The 22,159-nt window shown below is 40.1% G+C and overlaps 1 protein-coding gene across 1 annotated transcript in view; it reads left to right on the top strand.

Moving 5' to 3' along the window:
* Positions 1-12,032: 12,032 nt before the first annotated feature.
* The window catches only part of LOC150077722 (uncharacterized), a 50,054-nt gene continuing 39,927 nt past the window's right edge, over positions 12,033-22,159 (top strand). Inside the window, exon 1 of the mRNA XM_090385226.1 lies at positions 12,033-12,075. The gene's annotated coding sequence lies outside the window, so the exon portion shown is untranslated. The remainder of the gene's footprint in view (positions 12,076-22,159) is intronic.

Genomic DNA, 22,159 nt, shown 5'->3' with positions numbered 1-22,159 from the left:
CCACACACTTTTAAATCTCTGGCATTTCCCAGTGAACTGGTTCACCACAATGAAAGCAACGCGGAGATGGGGGAAACCCCTGGTGCCGTAAGACAACAACACACACTTACACTTACAGAACCAACTTTTCATCTTCCTCGTTCAACTGCCGTTTTCTGCTCCAGAAAGCGGCAGTTGAATGAATAAACGAGTCTGTTGTCTCCCACTCAACTGTCCCTTTATCCATTGTAGCAGCTTACCCTTGATGCCATACCTCTGCAATTTGTACAGCAGTCTTCCATGTACAACAGTATCAAAAGCTTTCTTGAAATCCAAGTATAAAATTATATTTAGCATTCAGTTCCTTTGCGACATCATAGTAAGCAATTAAATAGGTCAGACAAGAACTCCCTTTGACAAATCATGCTGTCTTTTAACTATTACTGCAGTCTTGTCTAGATGATCCTGCAATGCTTCTTTAACCAGTTATTCCATTATTTTCCCCGGAACACAAGTTAAACTAACAGATCTGTAATTACTTGTGTCACCTTTTGAACCTCCTTTGTGCATTGGTAATATATTTGCGCATCTCCAGTACACGGGGACCTCTCCTGAGTCCAAGGAGGCTCTCATAATTATGGCTAAGGGTTTGCTTACTTCATTTGCTGCCTCCTTTAATATAACTGGATAGATCCCATCCACCCCAAGTGCCTTCCTTATGTTTAACTTCAACAATTTCTCCTCCAATTTGCTCTCAGTTATTACAAAATCACTTAGCTCCCTGTTAGCATTTGATAAACTTCTGGCACTCTCCTCATTGAATAACTCATGTGTCAATGTAGATGCAAAATTACACATTCAGTTTATCAGCTACCTGCGCATGATCATCAATAGTCAACCCATCTATGTTAAGTGGTCCAATCTGATTCATCCCTTTCCTTCTAGAGTTTACATAAGTGAAGAACTTTGCTGTTTTCCTTTGCATCCTTTGCCAAAGATTTCTGATAATCTGCCTTCGCCTGCCTAACCCCCTTTTTGACTTGGTTGAGCACGCTGAATTCCGATGGGATTCTTCTACTTGCTCAGGTTACGAACCTAAGGGGGCATAAATTCAAACTGAAGAAATTTGCCTTTACAAAGCATGTGGTTAATTGCTGGAACAAATTTCCATCTGTCGTTGTGGAAGTTGATAGCTTAAATAAATTCAAGCAGGAACTGGACAAACTTTTAGAGAGAATGGTTGTGTGAATTTTTTTATTTATTTTTTTATATACAGGGTGTTTCAGTTAAACGTTTCAGAACTTCTAAGAGGGGTAGGGTACATCCTGACAACTCGAAATCATATAGCAATGTGGGGTCGGAAATGCTTTCCTGAAGCGGTGTTGTACACAGAAGCACCATAAAGAAAAGAGACCGTAAGTGAGAAATCGTTTTAATAATACATGAAAAGAAGCAAAAGGTACATGGATTAAAGTAAGTGTTCGAAGTTTCTTCCACGGGCTACAATGCACGCCTCACATCTCCGACGCATGGACATCCGAACATTCTGGAATACTCCAGGCGAATTTCGAATTTCTTGAACAAGAACGCCAAGTTAGTAAGATGGATGATTACACGAACCCAGAGTTAGCCGATATGCATTTGGCGTACGGGGCTGCAAATTGTAGTGGGCCAGCCGCACAGCGTTTGTACGCGGAACGATATCCGACGAGGCGTATTCCCAGTCATAATTTCTTTGCAAGACTGCACCAGAGGTTAGCTGAGAGAGGTTCATTTGAAAGAGCTGACAGGGACAGGGTAAGACAGCACGGACTCCAGCCGTCGAACAGAATGTGCTGCAGCATGTACAGGGGAATCCAAGAACGAGTACACGAAGTCTAGCAAACGCAGTCGGGGTTTCCCATTGCAGCGTCTGGAGGATTCTCCGAGAACAAGACATGCATCCGTTTCACGTGCAGCGTGTCCAGACACAGCAACCGGAGGATTATGCACCTCGTATTGCTTTCGCACAGTGGTACCTTGGAAAATGTGCTACAAATCCCCTTTTTCCTGCTGAAGTGTTGTTTTCCGATGAGGCATCCTTCACAAGGGAAGGAATTTTCAACACGCATAACGACCATATCTGGGCGGTCGAGAACCCGCATGCAATACGACGTCGTGCAGCACAGATTCGATTTTCGGTCAATGTATGGGCCGGTATTATGGGAGATCACCTCATCGGACCTTACCTGTTCCCGTGTCGTCTAACCGAACCTATCTACTTGATCTTTCTGCAGCAAGTATTGCCACAACGTTTGAGAGATGAACAGATTTCTGCATCGACGCAACAGACAATGTGGTTCCAACACGATGGAGGCCCTGCCCATTATAGCGGAGATGTTCGTAACTACCTGGATGTCACATTTGGTCAACAGTGGATCGGACGTGGTGGTCCCGTGCGTTGGCCTTCTCTGTCACCCGACCTATCATGTCTTGATTTTTATTTCTGGGGTCATATGAAATCGCTAGTTTATGACACCCCCGTTGACAATGCTGAGGAGCTGGTTGCAAGAATCGCAGTAGTTGCCGAAGAAATTCGAAATTCGCCTGGAGTATTCCAGAATGTTCGGATGTCCATGCGTCGGAGATGTGAGGCGTGCATTGTAGCCCGTGGAAGAAACTTCGAACACTTACTTTAATCCATGTACCTTTTGCTTCTTTTCATGTATTATTAAAACGATTTCTCACTTACGGTCTCTTTTCTTTATGGTGCTTCTGTGTACAACACCGCTTCAGGAAAGCAACTCCGACCCCACATTGCTATATGATTTCGAGTTGTCAGGATGTACCCTACCCCTCTTAGAAGTTCTGAAACGTTTAACTGAAACACCCTGTATACAGGGTGTTTCAAAAGTGATATTCGGTGAATACGCTGTGAAGTATTGGTGGTGGTATTCGCCACAGTGAGTTAGGATATGGGCAGATATGAAGTTTGCTGAGCAGTGTAAACAGGCGGCCAGAAATGCCCATGGTGTCCTACTGATAACTTATCGAACGTTATCCTGTAGAGATAGGGAGGTCATAATCTCACTGTGCAAGGTAATTGTAAAACGGCATTTGGAACACTATGTCCAAGTACGGAAATCTCATCGAAAAAAAAAAAAAAAAAGATATTGAGCTTCTTTAAAGGGTACAAAGATAGTCAACTCGCATGGTGATTTTGTAGAGAGGGCGACCATACAAGGAAGGCTCCGATTATGTGGGATACAGAACTTGGCAACCAGGCACCTTAGACGGGAAACCTGATTGAGGTTTATTACTCAGGTCCCTTCTAAGGTGAGGGTTAGTAAAATGAGGCGTTAGTATGAATGAAAGCGCAATTTTCACTATTATAAATAATTCCAGAAATTGGGGCCATAACTTCAGATTTCAGAGGTAGAGTTTGTTGTAATACCCTCTAGAAGGTACAAGATTTTAGGAGAATCAGCAACTAAGGCCATATTGCTTGGTGTATCTGTATATATCATCTGAAAATTGCGTGTGCTCTGACGTCGATTTTCTGTTTCATTCATACGAAAAACCAAGTTTCAGGGTGAAAAAAACAATGCTACCCTCGCCTGAGACCGACAAACTTAGCCATCTGAAAAAGCTCATAAAAATTCTTCCCGTCATTGATGGACTTGAACAAGAGTGTTTTCCACCCGGTGTGGGGAGCCCAGCGATCTTACCAACTGTGCTACCCAAGAGGGCCAGGGGCAGCGGTTTATTTATATTTGATTGTAGGAAGTTTTGTTTTAGCCAGAGAGTCGGTTATAGCAAATTGCCTCAGATGGTAGTTGAGACTGACAGCTTAAAAAAATTCAAAAGTTAGCTGGATTTTATTTTCTATTATTTATTCGTATATTTTTTCTATTCATATTATTTCTATTTTTTCTTCGTATTTTTTCTATTCGAATTATTTCTATTTTTTTTTTTTTTTTTTTTTTTTTTTTTTTTGTATTTTCTATATGATGCGGTGCAGCAGAAGCCTGTAGCTTTCTTGCACTATTTCGCTATACTAATACTAATTGTCATACTAATTCTTTCATTGTATTTTAATAGTTTCACAGCTGCCATTATATATGTAGAGTCGAAACTACCATACTGCCAGTATGCAACTGTTTTGTGGGTGACAGTTGATTTTTTCATAGATGATTATCTGATCTGTATTTGGTTTCATTATTATTATTATCATTAGCCATATGGTGCAAGGCAGCATGAGGCTTTTGCTGCACCAGCCAAAAAAGAAAAAAAATTGAGTTACCCCGAGAGAAAGAGAGAGAGAGAGAGAGAGCAAAAGTCAGAAATAGAAGGGAAACACCAAGGAAGAGAAGAATGATGATATTCAGCTCAGTTTTATGTAGTTTTAAAGAATGAATTTTGGGCGGGAACATTTATTTACATGTTTAAGTTAGAACACCGTTTTGTGCGCTTTATTACTACACATCGTGGACCTTTAGAAAACTCACAATTTATAGTTTCGTTCATAAGTATGAGTAATCAAGTAAATGCTGAATTGCCGATTATGTGTGAAAATTTAACATTTCCCGAAGGCCTGTCAGCAAAACGCTTTTCCAATATCTGTTGTGTGATTAAAATAATTTGTCAGCCAATCACTCATTTGGTCCTGTAATGGGTCTGGTCAATTAAAACATTCCTAGCAGTCCTGGGAGCAAAGGCTGTTCCAGGCCAAAGGAATGGTAATCCCTCCAATGATCATAATAATTAGATTCGTTTCACTCTGCTACATGATGATTAAAAGTTAATGATTCTCCATAAGCAACACTTTAGTCTCCTTCTTCCCTTAGAAAATTCTGGATTGCCCTGTTTGGGAGTAACTTCAATGATTAAAATCGTTCAATAAAACTACGAGCTCGTATTAGCTGCGGCGAATTATGTCAAAGAGGGCGGTGAACCAGTAAGTAAGTGAACCGGAAAAGTAGTTTGTAGACATAGAAGAACTAAGTTATATGTTAGAAAAGTGCTTGCATTGCAGGCTGGTTTTTATAGTTGGCATTAGCGTTAATAGAGGCATATGATGCAAGAAAGCAAACTTATTTATCATTAGCAAAAAAAAAAAAAAAACCCTCTTCCCGTTTCGACCATCCATTCACTCCAAAAGTTGGTCTAGATCTCTCTGGAATTGATTTAAGCTGTCAACTTCCACAACGACAGATGGAAGTTTGTTCCAGCAATCAACCAACCCCTGGCTAAAGGCAAATTTCCGCACATCTATTCTCAAACCGTCTTTTCTCAATTTGTATTTATGTGTCCTCGGAGGAGGGGACATAAATTCAATATTTATGCTGACTCTGAGCAAGAGGAAGAGTCCCATCAGTGTTGAGCTTCCTCAAGCAATTGAAAGCCTTATACACCTCAATCAGATCATCTCACAGGTGTCTAGTCTCCAGACGCTGCAATTTGCAGACATAAGCCTATCTCCGTAAAAGCAACCCTTTGTTTCACTCACTAATCACGTTGCCCTTCTCTGTACCCGTTCTGTTGCTCAACATTTTTCCAAAATTGGGGCCTCCAGGCCTGTATGCAGTACTCAAGGTGTGGCCTGATAATTGCTTCGTACAAGGGGGACAACACTCAGCAACTTTTTCAGCCTGTCTGCACAGCTCAGAAAACTTCATATATGACTGCACAATTACCCCCAGTTTTTTTTTATTCTCTATTTTATAGTACTGCACAGTTGGTATGTAACTCTGGAGTTACTGCTACCCATAAGCAGTGCATTGCATTTGTCAATGTTAAACTTCAGTTGCCACCTCTCGGGCCATCTGCCCATCTTTTCTAGATCCTGTTGCAGTAGCATACTGTCAATACTGTCATTAACAACCCCGCCAACCTTTGTATCATCTGCACTCTTAGACATTAAGCCTCACATACCTTCATCAATATCATTGAAACATATACAAAGCAATAATGAACCAAACGCTAAACCATGAGTGACTCCACTAAGAACATTAGGCCACAAAGGGCAGTGTCCATTGATTAGTAGTAGTAGTAGTGGCATGTGATGCAAGAAAGCAAGTGTATGAGCTTATGCAGCATCAGCCAAAAAAAAAAAAAAAAAAAAAAATCACACCATTCCCTCCAAATGCCTGTCCAGTTCCTCCTTAAATTTATTCAACCTATCAACTTCCACAACGACAGATGGAAGTTTGTTCCAGCAATTAACCACCCCCTGGTTAAAGACAAATTTCCGCACATCTATTCTACATCTGTCTTTTCTTAATTTGAATTTATGCCCCCTTAGGTTCGTAATCTGAACAAGTGGAAGGATCCCATCAAGGGCACAAAAGGTGATATAGTTGTACACGTTGGCACTAATGATATTAAGAGTAGGAGACCGGCAGAATTACTCAACAAGTACAGGTCACTGTTGAAAAAAAGCCGAGAATTAGGGTTGAATTTAAAAGTGTCTGCAATTCTGCCCAGACACGATAGGAGGGAGTATATGATGAGAGCCTTGTCGATCAATTCGGCCCTGGAAAGATTGTGCAAGGCTCAAGGGGTAGAATTTTTTTCAGCCTGGACTGTACTTGTTAACAGGAGAGGTTGCTTCTACAGGGATGGGATACACTTAAATAGAAAGGGTGCAAGAATATTTGCTGATGCTATCGAGGCAGTGTTAGGTGGGTCGGTAAACTGCTAGCTTGGGGGGATACAAAGACTAATAGTTTAACAGTAACCGCAGGCAGAGGTGAAGGTGATTCTTGCACAACTTCTATTAGAATAAGAAGCGACCTGGAGCGAGGGGTGTTGGGGGTTTCAGGGACGGATGGCAGTCATCCTGGAATAGTTGAGTATATGGGATGTGTTAGGGTAACAAGGAATAGGCATAGGAGCATGTATGCTTGCATGTATACCAATGCTAGAAGTATAGTAAATAAATTTGATGAATTTGATGGATTTATTGGATGATTGTTTTCTGCAGCAGCATGTTCGAGAGGCAACCAGAGAAAGTAATACTCTTGATCTGGTTATCAGCAGTGATCATTCGTGTATTAAGAATTTGCAGATAAAGGAACCACTAGGTGGCAGTGATCACAGTGTGCTGAAGTGGGATTTACTCAAAGAGGTAACTACCGTCAGGGGTAAAGGAAAGGGTTTTTGCTTCCGTAAAGGGGAGTACAGTGGTCTCAGACAGTTTTTAAATTCTGTACAGTGGGATCGACTGACGATGTTACAAACAGTAAATTCTAAGTGGGAAGCATTCAAGGAATTAATCGTGGAAGCTACTAGACTTTTCATACCGATGAAGAACTATTGTTCAAGGTTTAGGCCTAAATGGTTATCAAATGAACTAATGAGACTCGTGACAGAGAAGAAAAATGCATGGGATGCATATAAATTATCAGGCGACGCAGAAGCCTGTAGCAGATATAAGCTAGTCTGTAATCAGTTCACAAAGGAGGTTCGGCAGGCAAAGGCGGATTACGAGAAATCTTTGGCAAAAGATGCTAAGAAAAACAGCAAGGATTTCTTTACTTATATAAACTCTAAAAGGAAGGGGTTGAATATGATTGGTCCACTTGACATCGATGGTTCGACTGTTGATGATCCTGCTCAGATAGCAAACAAACTGAATGAGTATTTTGCATCTACATTCACACGTGAGGAATCATTACAGTTTGAAAATGGAAGAAGGTTATCAAATTGTAGCAGTGTGCTTAATGATTTTGTAATAACTGAGAGCAAAGTGGAGGAGAAATTGTTGAAGTTAAACATAAGAAAGGCACCTGGGGCGGATGGGATCTATCCAGTTATATTAAAGGAGGCGGCAAAGCAACTAAGCAAACCCTTAGCCATAATTATGAGAGCATCCTTGGATTCAGGGGAGGTTCCCACGGACTGGAGATGTGCAAATGTATCCCCAATTCACAAAGGAGGTTCGAAGGGTGACACGAATAATTACAGACCAGTTAGTTTAACTTCTGTTCCGGGTAAAATAATGGAGTCACTGGTTAAAGATGCATTGCAGGATCATCTAGACAAGACTGCAGCAATAATTCAGACACAGCATGGGTTTGTTAAGGGAAAGTCTTGTCTGACAAATTTGATTGGTTATTATGATGTGGTCACAAAGGAACTGGATGCAAAAAATAATTTTGATATCATATACTTGGATTTCAGGAAAGCTTTTGACACTGTTGCGCATGGAAGACTACTGTACAAATTGGAGCAGAATGGTATTAAGGGTAAGTTGCTACAATGGATAAAAGGATAGTTAAGTGGGAGAAGACAGAGGGTGGTAATCAATGGGTGCTGCTCTTCGTGGACTAATGTTATTAGTGGAGTCCCACAGGGTTCGGTGTTGGGGCCACTGTTGTTTTGTATATTTATCAATGATATTGATGAAGGTATATCAGGCTTAATGTCGAAGTTTGCAGATGACACGAAGGTTGGCAGGGTTGTTAATGACAGTAATGGCAGTGTGCTACTGCAACAGGATCTAGATAATTTGGGCAGATGGGCTAAGAAGTGGCAACTGAAGTTTAACCTTGACAAATGCAAAGTACTGCATATGGGTAGAAGTAACCCCAGAGAAACGTACCAACTGTGTGGTACTACCCTTAAGGTGGTAGAAAATGAAAAAGACCTGGGAGTAATTGTGCAGTCAGATATGAAGTTTTCTGAGCAATGTAGACAGGCTGCTAGGGCAGGTCATGGGGTTTTGTCAATGATATATAGGAATTTTGCTAGCAGGGAAAAGGAGGTGATTGTCCCTCTGTATAAGGCAATGGTCAGGCCACGCCTTGAGTACTGCGTACAGGTCTGGAGGCCTCATTTTAGGAAGGATGTCGATTTGCTTGAGCGTGTACAGAGAAGAGCAACACGATTGGTGAGGGGAATGAAGGGATCCTCTTACCAAGAGAGGCTTAAGTTCTGCAAATTGCAGTGGCTGGAGACTAGGCACCTGCGCGGTGATCTGATTGAGGTCTATAAGGCCTTGAATGGGTTGAGCACGCTGAATTCTGATGGGATCCTCCCACTTGTTCAGAATACGAACCTACGGGGACATAAGTTCAAATTAAGAAAGGATAGATGTAGAATAGATGTGCGGAAATTTGCCTTTAGCCAGCGGGTGGTTAATTGCTGGAACAAACTTCCATCTGTCGTTGTGGAAGTTGATAGGTTAAATAAATTTAAGGAGGAACTGGACAGGCAATTGGAGGGTATGGTGTGATTTTTTTTTTTTTTTTTTGGCTGATGCTGCATAAGCTCCTACACTTGCTTTCTTGCATCAAGTGCCACTACTACTACTACTACTACTACTACTACTACTACTAATTCAGCATGCTCAACCCATTCAAGGCCTTATACACTTCAATCTGAGCACCGCCCATGTGCCTAGTTTCCAGCCACTGCAATTTGCAGTACTTAAGCCTCTTTTGGTAAGAGGATCCCTTCATTCCCCTCACCAATCTTGTTGCCCTTCTCTGTACACGCTCAAGTAAATCTACATCCTTCCTAAAATGAGGCCTCGAGACCTGTACGCAGTACTCAAGGCGTGGCCTGATTATTGCCTTATACAGAGGGACAATCACCTCCTACTCCCTGCTAGCAACATTCCTATATATCATTGACAAAACCCCATGACCTGCCCTCGCAGCCTGTTTGCATTGCTCAGAAAACTTCATATCTGACTGCACAATTACTCCCAGGTATTTTTCATTTTCTACCACCTTAAGTGTAGTACCACAGAGCTGGTACGTTTCTCTGGGGTTACTTCTACCGATATGCAGTACTTTGCATTTGTCAAGGTTAAACTTCAGTTGCCACTTCTTAGCCCATCTGCCCAAATTATCTAGATCCTCTTGCAGTAGCACACTGCCATTACTGTCATTAACAATCCTGCCAACCTTTGTATCATCTGCAACCTTCGACATTAAGCCTGATATACCTTCATCAATATCATTGATAAATATACAAAACAACAGTGGACCTAGCACCGAACCCTGTGGGACTCCGCTAATAACATTAGTCCACGAAGAGCAGCACCCATTGATTACCACCCTCTGTCTTCTCCCACTTAACCATCCTTTTATCCATTGTAGCAACTTACCCTTAATACCATTCTGCTCCAATTTGTGCAATAGTCTTCCATGCGTAACCGTGTCAAAAACTTTCCAGAAATCCAAATATATGATATCAAAATTATTTTTTGCATCCAGTTCCTTTGTAACCACGTCATAATATTCTATCAAATTTGTCAGACAAGACTCTCCCTTAACAAACCCATGCTCTGTCTGAATTATTGCTGCAGTCTTGTCTAGATGATCCTGCAATGCATCTTTAACCAGTGACTCCATTATTTTACCCGAAACAGAAGTTAAACTAACTGGTCTGTAATTACTCGTGTCACCCTTCGATCCCCCTTTGTGAATTGGGCATACATTTGCACATCTCCAGTCAGTGGAAATCTCCCCTGAGTCCAAGGATGCTCTCATAATTATGGCTAAGGGTTTGCTTAGTTGCTTTGCTGCCTCCTTTAATATAACTGGATAGATGCCATCCACCCCAGGTGCTTTTCGACAATTTCCTCTCCACTTTGGTTTCATTTATTACAAAATCATTAAGTATCCTGCTACAATTTGATAACCTTCTGCCATTTTCAAACCTCAATAATTCCTCATGTGTGAATGTAGATGCAAAATACTCATTCAGTTTGTTTGCTATCTGAGCAGGATCATCAACAGTCGAACCGTCGATGTCAAGTGGACCATTCAGGTTCATTCCCTTCCTTTTAGAGTTTATATAAGTAAAGAAATCCTTGCTGTTTTTCTTAGCATCTTTTGACAAAACCCCATGACCAAGGATTACCACTCTCTGTCTTCTTCCCTTAACCACCCTTTTATCCATTAAAGCAACTTCCCCTTAATGCCATACTGCTCCAATTTGTACAGTAGTCTTCCATGTGCAACAGAATCAAAAGCTTTTTTAAAATTCAAGTATGTGATATCAAAATTATTTTTTGTATCCAGTTCCTTTATGACCACATCAAAGTATTCAATCAAATTTGTCAGACAAGACTTCCTCTTAACAAACCCATGCAGTGTCTGAACTATAACCGCAGTCTTTTCTAGATGATCCTGAAGTGCTTTTTTAACCAGTAACTCCATTATTTTCCCTGGATCAAAAGTTAAACTAACAGATATGTTAGTTAAACTAACAGATATGTTAGTTTAACTTCTGTTCTCGTGTACTCGTGTCAGCTTTCGATACTCTTTGTGATTTGGGGAAACATTTGCACATCTCCAGTCTGTGGGGATCTCCTCTGAGTTCCATAATGCCCTTATAATCATGGTTAAATGACTGATTACTTGATTTTCTCCCTCCTGTAATATACCTGGATAGATCCCACCCACCGCACGGGCTTTTCTTATGTTTAACTTCAGCAATTTCTCCTCTACTTTGCTCTTGGTTATTACAAAATCATTTAGTACTGCCGGAGTTTGATAAACTTCTGTCATTCTCCTCCTTGAACAACACCACATATGTGAATGTCGATGCCAAATACTCATTCAGTTTTTCAGCTACCTTAGCAGAATCATCAACAATCGAACCATCGATATCGTGGACCAATCTGATTCCTCCCCCTTTTCTTGAGTTTACATAAGTAAAGAAGTCTTTACTATTTTCTTTGCATCCTTTGCGAAATATTTCTCGTAATCTGCCTTTGCAGGGGCTCACATCTCGTGAGTATGGGCTTGGCACAGCCTGGGTCCTGAGTTGGATATCATCATTCTGCTCTCTTTTGGTGATTCCCTCCTATTTCTCTGTGCATAAACCTCAGGCTGACTTGCACCATTTAGTTAGTAATAATAAATAATAATTACGAGAAAGTTTTATTTATGTTCGGTAAGATGTCATCTCCGTTAAAACGTCGATCTTAATGCTGAAAATTTATGTTCCTGTGCTCACTTTGCCAAGTATAATGATTTTTTTTTTTTTTGTGGCCAGGTTCCTCGTTTCAAATAGTGATATGAATGTATTGTTTATAGTAATCAACTGCGTTACTCTCACAAAATTGCATTATATTACGTCATCGTACCTTAAAGCAAGGTAGGGTAGTTAGAAAGCCCACGAAATAGCGGTTTTGCGACTTTTGTAATGATATCCACTAAAGAAATTCCCTAATTTAATCTAAAGATTTTTTTTAAATGCATGAATTTAGTGTGTAACTAAGGCAAGAGCTTCGACCCTTAAGTATAATGATGAATAAAATGAATTACGAACAGATAAATAAATTTCGGTTATTGTCGATACTGCTGAGGCCAGAAGAATACATTATATGATTATCTTAGAGGCAGAGGGGGCAGACACCGTTTTTCTGTATGTTTAAGTATGGGGCATTTTGTTATTAAACCTTTCGTTTCGCGAGGAAAAATTGGGTTTGTTGGTGATATGCTATTTAAATTAAATTCGAATAGTTAATTTATTTTTATTAACTATTTTTTATCAGTTGATTGTGGAAAATTACTAACATTGATAAAGAAGTTTAATCGGTATTGCAACATAAAAATCTGCAAAGCAATAGGAGAAATTTCTCAGTGCGAAGAACATTTTAAATTTAAAGAATTTCATTTAAAATCAAGGTTCAAGGAAAGTGTAAATGCACGGCCAGATTTAAACTTGTGGCCTAAGATATAACATGTATGAGGCCCTTCTCTCTTACAGTTCACCTGTGGCAATATTATAAAAGGATTTTTACGCTGGAGTGAGGTCCCTTGTGATGCTCTGAGCTGCAGCTTGTTTAGCTTATATGTAAATCCGGCCTTGGACAAATGTGATGAATGGAGAGTGACTGATTAATTCAGAAATCCACATGATAAAATAAAGTATTCATTCCCTCTAGTGTCGTGGCTATATGTCAAGTAACCATTTCAGATACCTGAGATGGATATCGTTATTCTTCTCTTTCTTGGTGATTCCCTTCTACTTCTCTCTCTTTCCAGGATAATTCAGAAATTTTTTTCGGCTGGTGCATCATGAGCCTCGGGCTTCCTTGCACCATATCGCTAATAACAACATGTGGAGAAGGGATCCTCCAAGAAGAAAACAAAGCAAGAAGAAAAATATCAGAATGGGGAAGGGGATACCAAATTTGTGTTTGGAATTCAGACATCCAAAGCACGACCACATATCGTTGCAGTTCTGCATTTGAAGTGTGCTCACAGGGTCGGCTTTACGCAACAATATAAACTGCGGTTACAAAAAAACAACTGTGTACAAACATTTAAGATTTCAGCTTCAGAGTAATAAAATAGCTAGTGCTATTTGGCTTCAGAGAAAGATTTGTGAACTGTCCCATGTTTTTTATGACACCAGTAGGATTTAAACTGCTTAGCTGGTGCAGTGGTTTTAACTGTGAAGATCCAACAAAATATAATACTAACTTCATATACTGGCAGCTTATTTGACAACTTCTTTGCAACTGTTTTGTTCAAGTATCGTCACTAGAGACCACCTGCTATTTGATGGCTTACATAGCTGTGTATCATTTGACACACCACCATGAATTTTGCTAACTAGTTAAAAATTTTGCTTGCTGCAGAAACACATGAAAGGACAAATAGTGCTCTAAAATTCTTACATATTAGATTATTAAACATAAATTACCAACTCTAGAACTACCATACTTCACCACAATGTTTCTGGAATGAAACATTGTTTTCAGCTAGTGTATTGGCAGAAATTCCAGTGCTCCAGATATCTTGTCACCCTCCACAAAAATGAAATGTGTGTTAACACTGGGACAAATATTAATTCATATATATAACATTAGCTTGTTATGTGTGATAGGCTGTGCAATATGAAATTCACATTTCTAAAAGCACTCTTCACAGCATCTATCAACCCATTTGTGGTCCCATAATGTTGTTTGGCAACTTCTTTAATAATTCTTTCCAAAGCATTATTACAAGTTCTGGTTTCCTAGGCAGCCAGTCCCTTGAAGCTTATAAATGAATTGTTCCCTATCCAGAACATTCTTTATTAAAATATTCAGGGACATGGATAGCATAGAAGTCTGGAGATTCATCTTACTGAAATTAGCATTAGTATAGATATATGATACAAGAAAGCAAACTTATACAAGATCAGCCAAAAAAAATCAAAAAAAAACCTGCCCATTTCACTGATCCATTTGTTCCAAATTTTTGTCTTGTTCTGTCTTGAATTTATTTAAACTATCAACTTACAAAACAACATGTGGAAGTTTGTTCCAGCAATCAACTACCCGCTGGTTAAAGGCAAATTTCCGCACATCTATTCTACAACTGTCTTTCCTCAGTTTGAATCTATGTTCCCTCAGGTTTATAATCTGAGTAAGATGAAGAATCCCATCAGCACTGAGCCTGATCAATCCATTCAAGGTCTTTTACACCTCAACCATGTTGCCTTGCAGGTGCCTAGTCTCCAGAAGCTGCAGTTTGCAGACCTTAAGCCTTTCTTCGTACGAGCACCCCTTTTCCCCCCTTACCAGTCTTGTTGGCCTTCCCCGTACTTGTTCTGCCAACTTTACATCCTTCCAAAAATGTGGCTTGCAGACCTGTACACAGTACTCAAAGTGTGGCCTGACCATTGCCTTATACAAGGGGAATAATCACCTCCTTATCCCTGCTTGCAAAATTCTTGTATATCATTGACAATACCCCATGACCTACTCTGGCAGTATACTTGCTTATACACCAATGCTAGGAGTTTAGTAAATAAATTTGATGAATTTGAGGTATTGCTCAAAACATCAAAGGCAGATATTGTTGGGATATCAGAGACGTGGTGTCACACAGATATAAGGAATGCAGAACTGGAATTTGGGGAGTACAACGTCTACAGAAAGGATAGGAAGGGAGGAGGGGTTATGCTATTAGTTAATAAACACATAAAATCCAAGGAAGTGAAGCCAGTCAACATCGCTGGACAGTGTAGTGTCGAGTCAGTTTGGTGTGACATAAGCATTGGGAGATCAAAATTGAGAGTAGGAGTGAGCTATAAGCCTAATGACTCTGATGACTATGATAAGAAACTGTACAGGGAAATAGAGTGGGCCAGTAAATCAGAGATACTTATAATGGGGGATTTTTAATTTCCCAGATATTGACTGGAATTTGGGGGCTGGTCACTCACACACTAGTGAGGCTTTTGTGGATTTATTGGATGATTGTTTCCTATCATCCAATCAGCATGTTCGGGAGGCAACTAGAGGGAGTAATACTCTTGATTTGATTATCAGTAGTGATTCTTCATGCATTAAGAATCTGCAGATAAATGAACCACTAGGTGGCAGTGATCACAGTGTGCTGAAGTGGGATTTACTCAAAGAGGTAACTACCATCAGGGAAGGGTTATTGCTTTCGTAAAGGCGACTATGATGGACTGAAACACTATTTAAATTCTATACAGTGGGACCAACTGATGATGTTACCAACAGCAAATTCAAAATGGGAAGCATTCAAAGAACTTATCTTGGAAGCTACTAGGCTTTACATACCAACTGAGAAATGTAGTTCAAGGTTAAGGCCTAAATGGATGTCAGACGAACTAATGAGACATATGGCAGAGAAGAAAAATGCATGGGATACATACAAATTAACACGTGACACAGAAGCCTATGAGAGATACAAGTTGATCTGTAACCAAGTTACCAAGGAGGTTAGGCAGGCGAAGGCAGATTACGAGAAATCTTTGGCAAGGGATGCAAAGAAGAACAACAAAGAGCTCTTTACTTATGTAAACTCTAGAAGGAAGGGGATGAATCAGATTGGTCCACTTGATATTGATGGGTCAACTGTTGATGATCCTGCTCAGGTAGCTAACAAACTAAATGAATATTTTGCATCGACATTCACACATGAGGAGGTATTCAGCAAGGGGAATGCCAGACGTGTATTCAACTCTAGCAGTAAGCTAGAGAATCTTGTAATAACTGAGAGTAAAGTGGAGGAGAAATTGTTGAAGATAAACACAAGAAATGGATGGGGTGGATGGGATCTATCCAGTTATATTAAAGGAGGCAGCAAAGGAAGTAAGCAAACCCTTAGCCATAATTATGAGAGCTTCCTTGGACTCAGGGGAGGTACCCACAGACTGGAGATGTGCAAATGTGACTCCAATTCACAAAGGAGGATCAAAGGCTGACACAAGTAATTATAGACCTATGAGTTTAACTTCTGTTCCAGGAAAATTAATGGAGGCACTGGTTAAAGAAGCACTGCAGGATCATCTAGACAAGACTTCAGTTATAGCTCGGACACAGCATTTTTTTGTTAAGGGGAAGTCTTGCCTGACCAATTTGATTGGATACTATGATGCAGTCACAAAAGAACTGGATGCAGGGTATAACTTTGATATTATATACATGGATCTTAGAAAGGCTTTTGATACTGTTGCACATGGAAGACTGCTGCACAAATTGGAGCAGTGTGGCATTGGAGGCAAATTGTTGCTATGGATAAAGGGGTGGTTGAGGGGGAGAAGACAGAGAGTGGTAATCAATGGACACTTCTCATCGTGGACTAATGTTATTAGCGGAGTTCCTCAGGGTTCAGTGTTGGGGTCCATTATTGTTTTCTGTATTTATAAATGATATTGATAATGGTATATCAAGCTAATGTCCAAGTTTTCAGACGATACGAAGGTTGGCAGGGTTGTCAAGGACACTGACAATTGTACAGAGAAATAGAGTGGGCTAGTAAATCGGAATGTCTTATAATGGGGGATTTTAACTTCCCAGATATTGACTGGAACTTGTGGGTTGGTCACTCACACACTAGTCAGACTTTTGTGGATTTATTGGATGATTGTTTTCTGCAGCAGCATGTTCGAGAGGCAACCAGAGAAAGTAATACTCTTGATCTGGTTATCAGCAGTGATCATTCATGTATTAGGAATTTGCAGATAAAAGAACCACTATGTGGCAGTGATCACAGTGTACTGACGTGGGATTTACTTAAAGATTTAATTACCATCAGGGGTAAAGGAAAGGGTTTTTGCTTCCGTAAAGGCGAGTACAGTGGACTCCGACAGTTTTTAAATTCTGCACGGTGGGATCAACTGACGATGTTACCAACAGTAAATTCTAAGTGGGAAGCATTCAAGGAATTAATCGTGGAAGCTACCAAAAGTTTCATACCTATTAAGAAATATTGTTCAAGGTTTAGGCCTAAATGGTTGTCAAATGAACTAATGAGACTCGTAACAGAGAAGAAAAATGCATGGGATGCATATAAATTATCAAGCGACTCAGAAGCCTATGGCAGATATAAGTTAATCTGTAATCAGGTCACAAAGGAGGTTCGGCAGGCGAAGGCAGATTACGAGAAATCCTTGGCAAAAGATGCTAAGAAAAACACAAAGGATTTCTTTACTTATATAAACTCTAAAAGGAAGGGGATGAATCTGATTGGTCCACTTGACATTGATGGTTCGACTGTTCATGATCCTGCTCAGATAGCAAACAAACTGAATGAGTATTTTGCATCTACATTCACACGTGAGGAATTATTAAGGTTTGAAAATGGCAGAAGGTTATCAAATTGTAGCAGGGTGCTTAATGATCTTGTAATAACTGAGAGCAAAGTGGAAGAGAAATTGTTGAAGTTAAACGTAAGAAAAGCACCTGGGGTGGATGGCATCTATCCAGTTATATTAAAGGAGGCGGCAAGGCAACTAAGCAAACCCTTAGCCATAATTATGAGAGCATCCTTGGACTCAGGGGATGTTCCCACGGACTGGAGATGTGCAAATGTATCCCCAATTCACAAAGGGGGGTCGAAGGGTGACACGAGTAATTACAGACCAGTAACAGTTTAACTTCTGTTCTGGTTAAAATAATGGAGTCGCTGGTTAAAGATGCATTGCAGGATCATCTAGAAAAGACTGCAGCAATAATTCAGACACAGCATGGGTTTGTTAAGGGAAAGTCTTGTCTGACAAATTTGATAGGATATTATGATGTGGTTACAAAGGAACTGGATGCAAAAAACAATTTTGATATCATATATTTGGATTTCAGGAAAGCTTTTGACACTGTTGTGCATGGAAGACTATTGTACAAATTGGAGCAAAATGGTATTAAGGGTAAGTTGCTACAATGGATAAAAGGATGGTTAAGTGGGAGAGGACAGAGAGTGGTAATCAATGGGTGCTGCTCTTCTTGGACTAATGTTATTAGTGGAGTCCCACAGGGTTCGATGTTAGGTCCACTGTTTTGTATATTTATCAATGATATTGATGAAGGTATATCAGGCTTAATGTCGAAGTTTGCAGATGATACAAAGGTTGGCAGGGTTGTTATTGACAGTAATGGCAGTGTGCTACTGCAAGAGAATCTAGATAATTTGGGCAGATGGGCTAAGAAGTGACAACTGAAGTTTAACCTTGACAAATGCAAAGTACTGCATATGGGTAGAAATAACCCCAGAGAAACATACCAACTGTGTGGTACTACACTTAAGGTGGCAGAAAATGAAAAAGACCTGGGAGTAATTGTGCAGTCAGATATGAAGTTCTCTGAGCAATGCAGACAGGCTGCCAGGGCAGGTCATGGGGTTTTGTCAATGATATATAGGAATTTTGCTAGCAGGGAAAAGGAGGTGATTATCTCTCTGTATAAGGCAATGGTCAGGCTACGCCTTGAGTACTGCGTACAGGTCTGGAGACCTCATTTTAGGAAGGATGTAGATTTACTTGAGCGTGTACAGAGAAGGAAGGGCAACAAGATTGGTGAGGGGAATGAAGGGATCCTCTTACCAAGAGAGGCTTAAGTTCTGCAAATTGCAGTGGCTGGAGACTAGGCACCTGCGCGGTGATCTGACTGAGGTATATAAGGCCTTGAATGGATTGAGCACGCTGAATTCTGATGGGATCCTTCCACTTGTTCAGATTATGAACCTAAGGGGGCATAAATTCAAATTAAGAAAAGACAGATGTAGAATAGATGTGCGGAAATTTGCCTTTAGCCAGCGGGTGGTTAATTGCTGGAACAAACTTCCATCTGTCGTTGTGGAAGTTGATAGCTTGAATAAATTTAAGGAGGAACTGGACAGGCATTTGGAGGGAATGGTGTGATTTTTTTTTTTGGCTGATGCTGCATAAGCTCATACATTTGCTTTCTTGCATCACATGCCAGTACTACTACTACTAATTTGCAGAACTGAAGCCTTTATTGGTAAGTGTACCCTTTTGTTTCTTCACCAATCTCGATGCATTTCTCTGCATCCATTACAGCAGATCTATATCTTTCCTAAAACTATGCTTCTAGACCTGTACTGGAGATTCAGCCTAACCATGGCCTTCTTCAAAGAAACAATCACTTCCTTACCATCCTCCTAGCATAGTCCTGTGTATCATTGAAAATCCCCATGAGCTCTCCTGGCAGCTTGTCTGCACTGCACAGAGAACTTCATAACTGAGCAAGTACTCATAAGTCTTTTTCATTTCCAACTGCCCTTGGTATAGTAAAACCCATTTGTTGGTATGTTGATTTTGGGAGTACTGCAACCCAAATGCAGTACCTTTCATTTGTCAATATTAAACTTCTATTGCCATTTCTCAGCCCATCGGCTAATTTTTCTAAAGCTTATTGTAGCAGCTTACCTTGATTACTGTCAATAACCACCCCATCAATTTTTGTATCATTTGAAAACTTAGACATTAAGCTTGAAATACTTTTGTCATTATCATTAATAATTACTGAAAACAACAATGGGCCTGGAAGACTGCACTAATAATATTAGACATTGAGGAGCACTGCCCATTGATAACCACTCTCTATCGTCTCCTTCTCAACCATCACTTTATCCATATCAGTAGATGATTGATTGTTTTCTACATGGATGATTGTTTTCTACAGCAGCGTGTTCGGGAGGCAACTAGAGGGAGTAATACTCTTGATGATCTGATTATCAGTAGTTAATCACGCATTAAAAATTTGCATTTAAAGGAACCACTGGGTGGCAGTGATCAAACAGTGGTTCACTGCCACCCAGTGTGCTCAAATGGGATTTACTCAAAGAGAACTACCATCAGGGGTAAAGGGAAGGATTTTTGTTTTTATAAATTAAAATAGATTTAAATACTGTCTCAGACAGTATTTAAATTCTATACGGTGGGACCAACTGATGATGTTACCAACAGCAAATTCAAAATGGGTAGCATTCAAAGAATTAATCTTGGAAGCTACTAGGCTTTTCATACCAACTAAGAAATATTGTTCAAGGTTTAGGCCTAAATGGATGTCAGATGAACTAATGAGCCATGTGACACAGAAAAAAAAATGCATGGGATAAATATAAATTCACAGGTGACATGGAAGCCTATGATAGATATAAGCTGGTCTGTAACCAAGTGACAAAGGAGGTTAGGCAGGCAAAGGCAGATTATGAGAAATCTTTGGCAGAGGATGCAAAGAAAAACAGCAAAGAGATCTTTAATTATGTAAACACTAGAAGGAAGGGGATGAATCAGATTGGTCCACTTGATATTGATGGTTCAACTGTTGAGGCAGCTAACAAACTAAATGAGTATTTTGAATCTACATTCACAAATGAGTTATTCAGGGAGGGGAATGCCAGAGGTGAATTAAACTGGCAGTGAGCAGGATGATTTTGTAATAACTGAGAGCAAAGTGGAGGAAAAATTGTTGAAGTTAAGCATAAGAAAGGCACCTGGAGTGGATTGTCTCTATCCAGTTATATTAAAGAAGGGGACAGAGGAAGTAAGCAAACCCTTAGTCATAATTATGAGAGCTTCCTTGGACTCATGGGAGGTATCCATTGACTGCAGATGTGCAAATGTGACCCCAATTAACAAAGGAGGAACAAAGAGTGACACAAGTAATTACAGACCTGTTAGTTTAACTTCTGTTCCCAGAAAATTATTGGAGGCACTGGTTAAAGAAGCACTGCAGGATTATCTAGACAAGACTTCAGTTATAGTTCAGACAGAGCATGGGTTTGTTAATGGGAAGACTTGTTTGACCAATTTCATTGGATACTATGATGTAGTCACAAAGGAACTGAATGCAAAGAATAATTTTGATATCATATATTTGGATCTTAGAAAGGCCTTTGATACTGTTGTACATGGAAGACTGTTGCACAAATTGGAGCAGTGTGGCATTGGAGGCAAATTGCTGCTATGGATAAAGGGATGGTGAGTTGGAGAAGACAGAGTGGTTATCAATGGACAGTGCTCTTCGTGGACTAATGTTATTAGTGGAGTTCCTCAAGATTCAGTGTTGGGTCCATTGTTGTTTTCTGTATTTATAAATGATATTGATGATGGTATATCAGACTTGATGTCCAGGTTTGCAGATGATACAAATGTTGGCAGGTTTGTTAATGACACTAATGACAGTACACTGCTGCAACAGGATCTAGAAAAGTTGAGCAGATGGGCTGAGAGGTGGCAAATGAAGTTTAACATTGACAAATGTTTAACAAATGAAGTACTACATGTGAGAAGCAGTAATCCCAGAGTAACGTATCAACTCTGTGGTACCACACTGAGTGGTAGAGAATGAAAAGGACCCGTGGGTAATTGTGCAGGTAGATATGAAGTTTTCTGAGCAGTGCAGATGGTCTGCAAGAGTAGCTCATGGTGTCTTGTCAATGATATACAGGAATTTTTCTACCAGGGGATAAGGAGGTGATTATCCCCTATTATAAGGCAATGGTCAGGCCACACCTTGAGTACTGTATATTGGTCTGGAGGCCTCATTTGAAGGAGGATGTAGAGCTGCTGGAATGAGTACAGAGAAGGGCAGCAAGATTAGTGAATGGAACAAAGGGTTGCTGTTATGAAGAAAGGCTTAAGTTTTGCAAATTACAGTGTCTGGAGACTAGGCACTTGCCAGGTGATCTGATGGAGGTGTATAAAGCCTTGAATGGTTTGAGCATGCCCAATGCTGATGGGATTCTTCCTCTTGCTGGGAATAATCACCTGAGAAGGTATAAATTCAAATTTAGGAAAGACAGTTGTAGGATAGATGTGTGGAAGTTTGCCTTTAGCCAGCTGGTGGTTGATTGCTGGAACAAACTTCCATCTGTCGTTGTAGAAGTTGATAGCTTAAATAGATTCAAGGCAGAACTTGACAAAAACATTTGGAGCAGTGGGATGGTGAAATAAGGGTTTTTTTTTTTTT

This window comes from Mastigoproctus giganteus, chromosome 11 (genome assembly GCF_048544385.1).
Source record: "Mastigoproctus giganteus isolate SK-2022 chromosome 11, ASM4854438v1, whole genome shotgun sequence".
NCBI lineage: Eukaryota > Metazoa > Arthropoda > Arachnida > Uropygi > Thelyphonidae > Mastigoproctus > Mastigoproctus giganteus.
The sequence above is the reverse complement of the archived record's forward strand: the minus strand, read 5'-3'. Positions and strand labels throughout refer to the sequence as shown.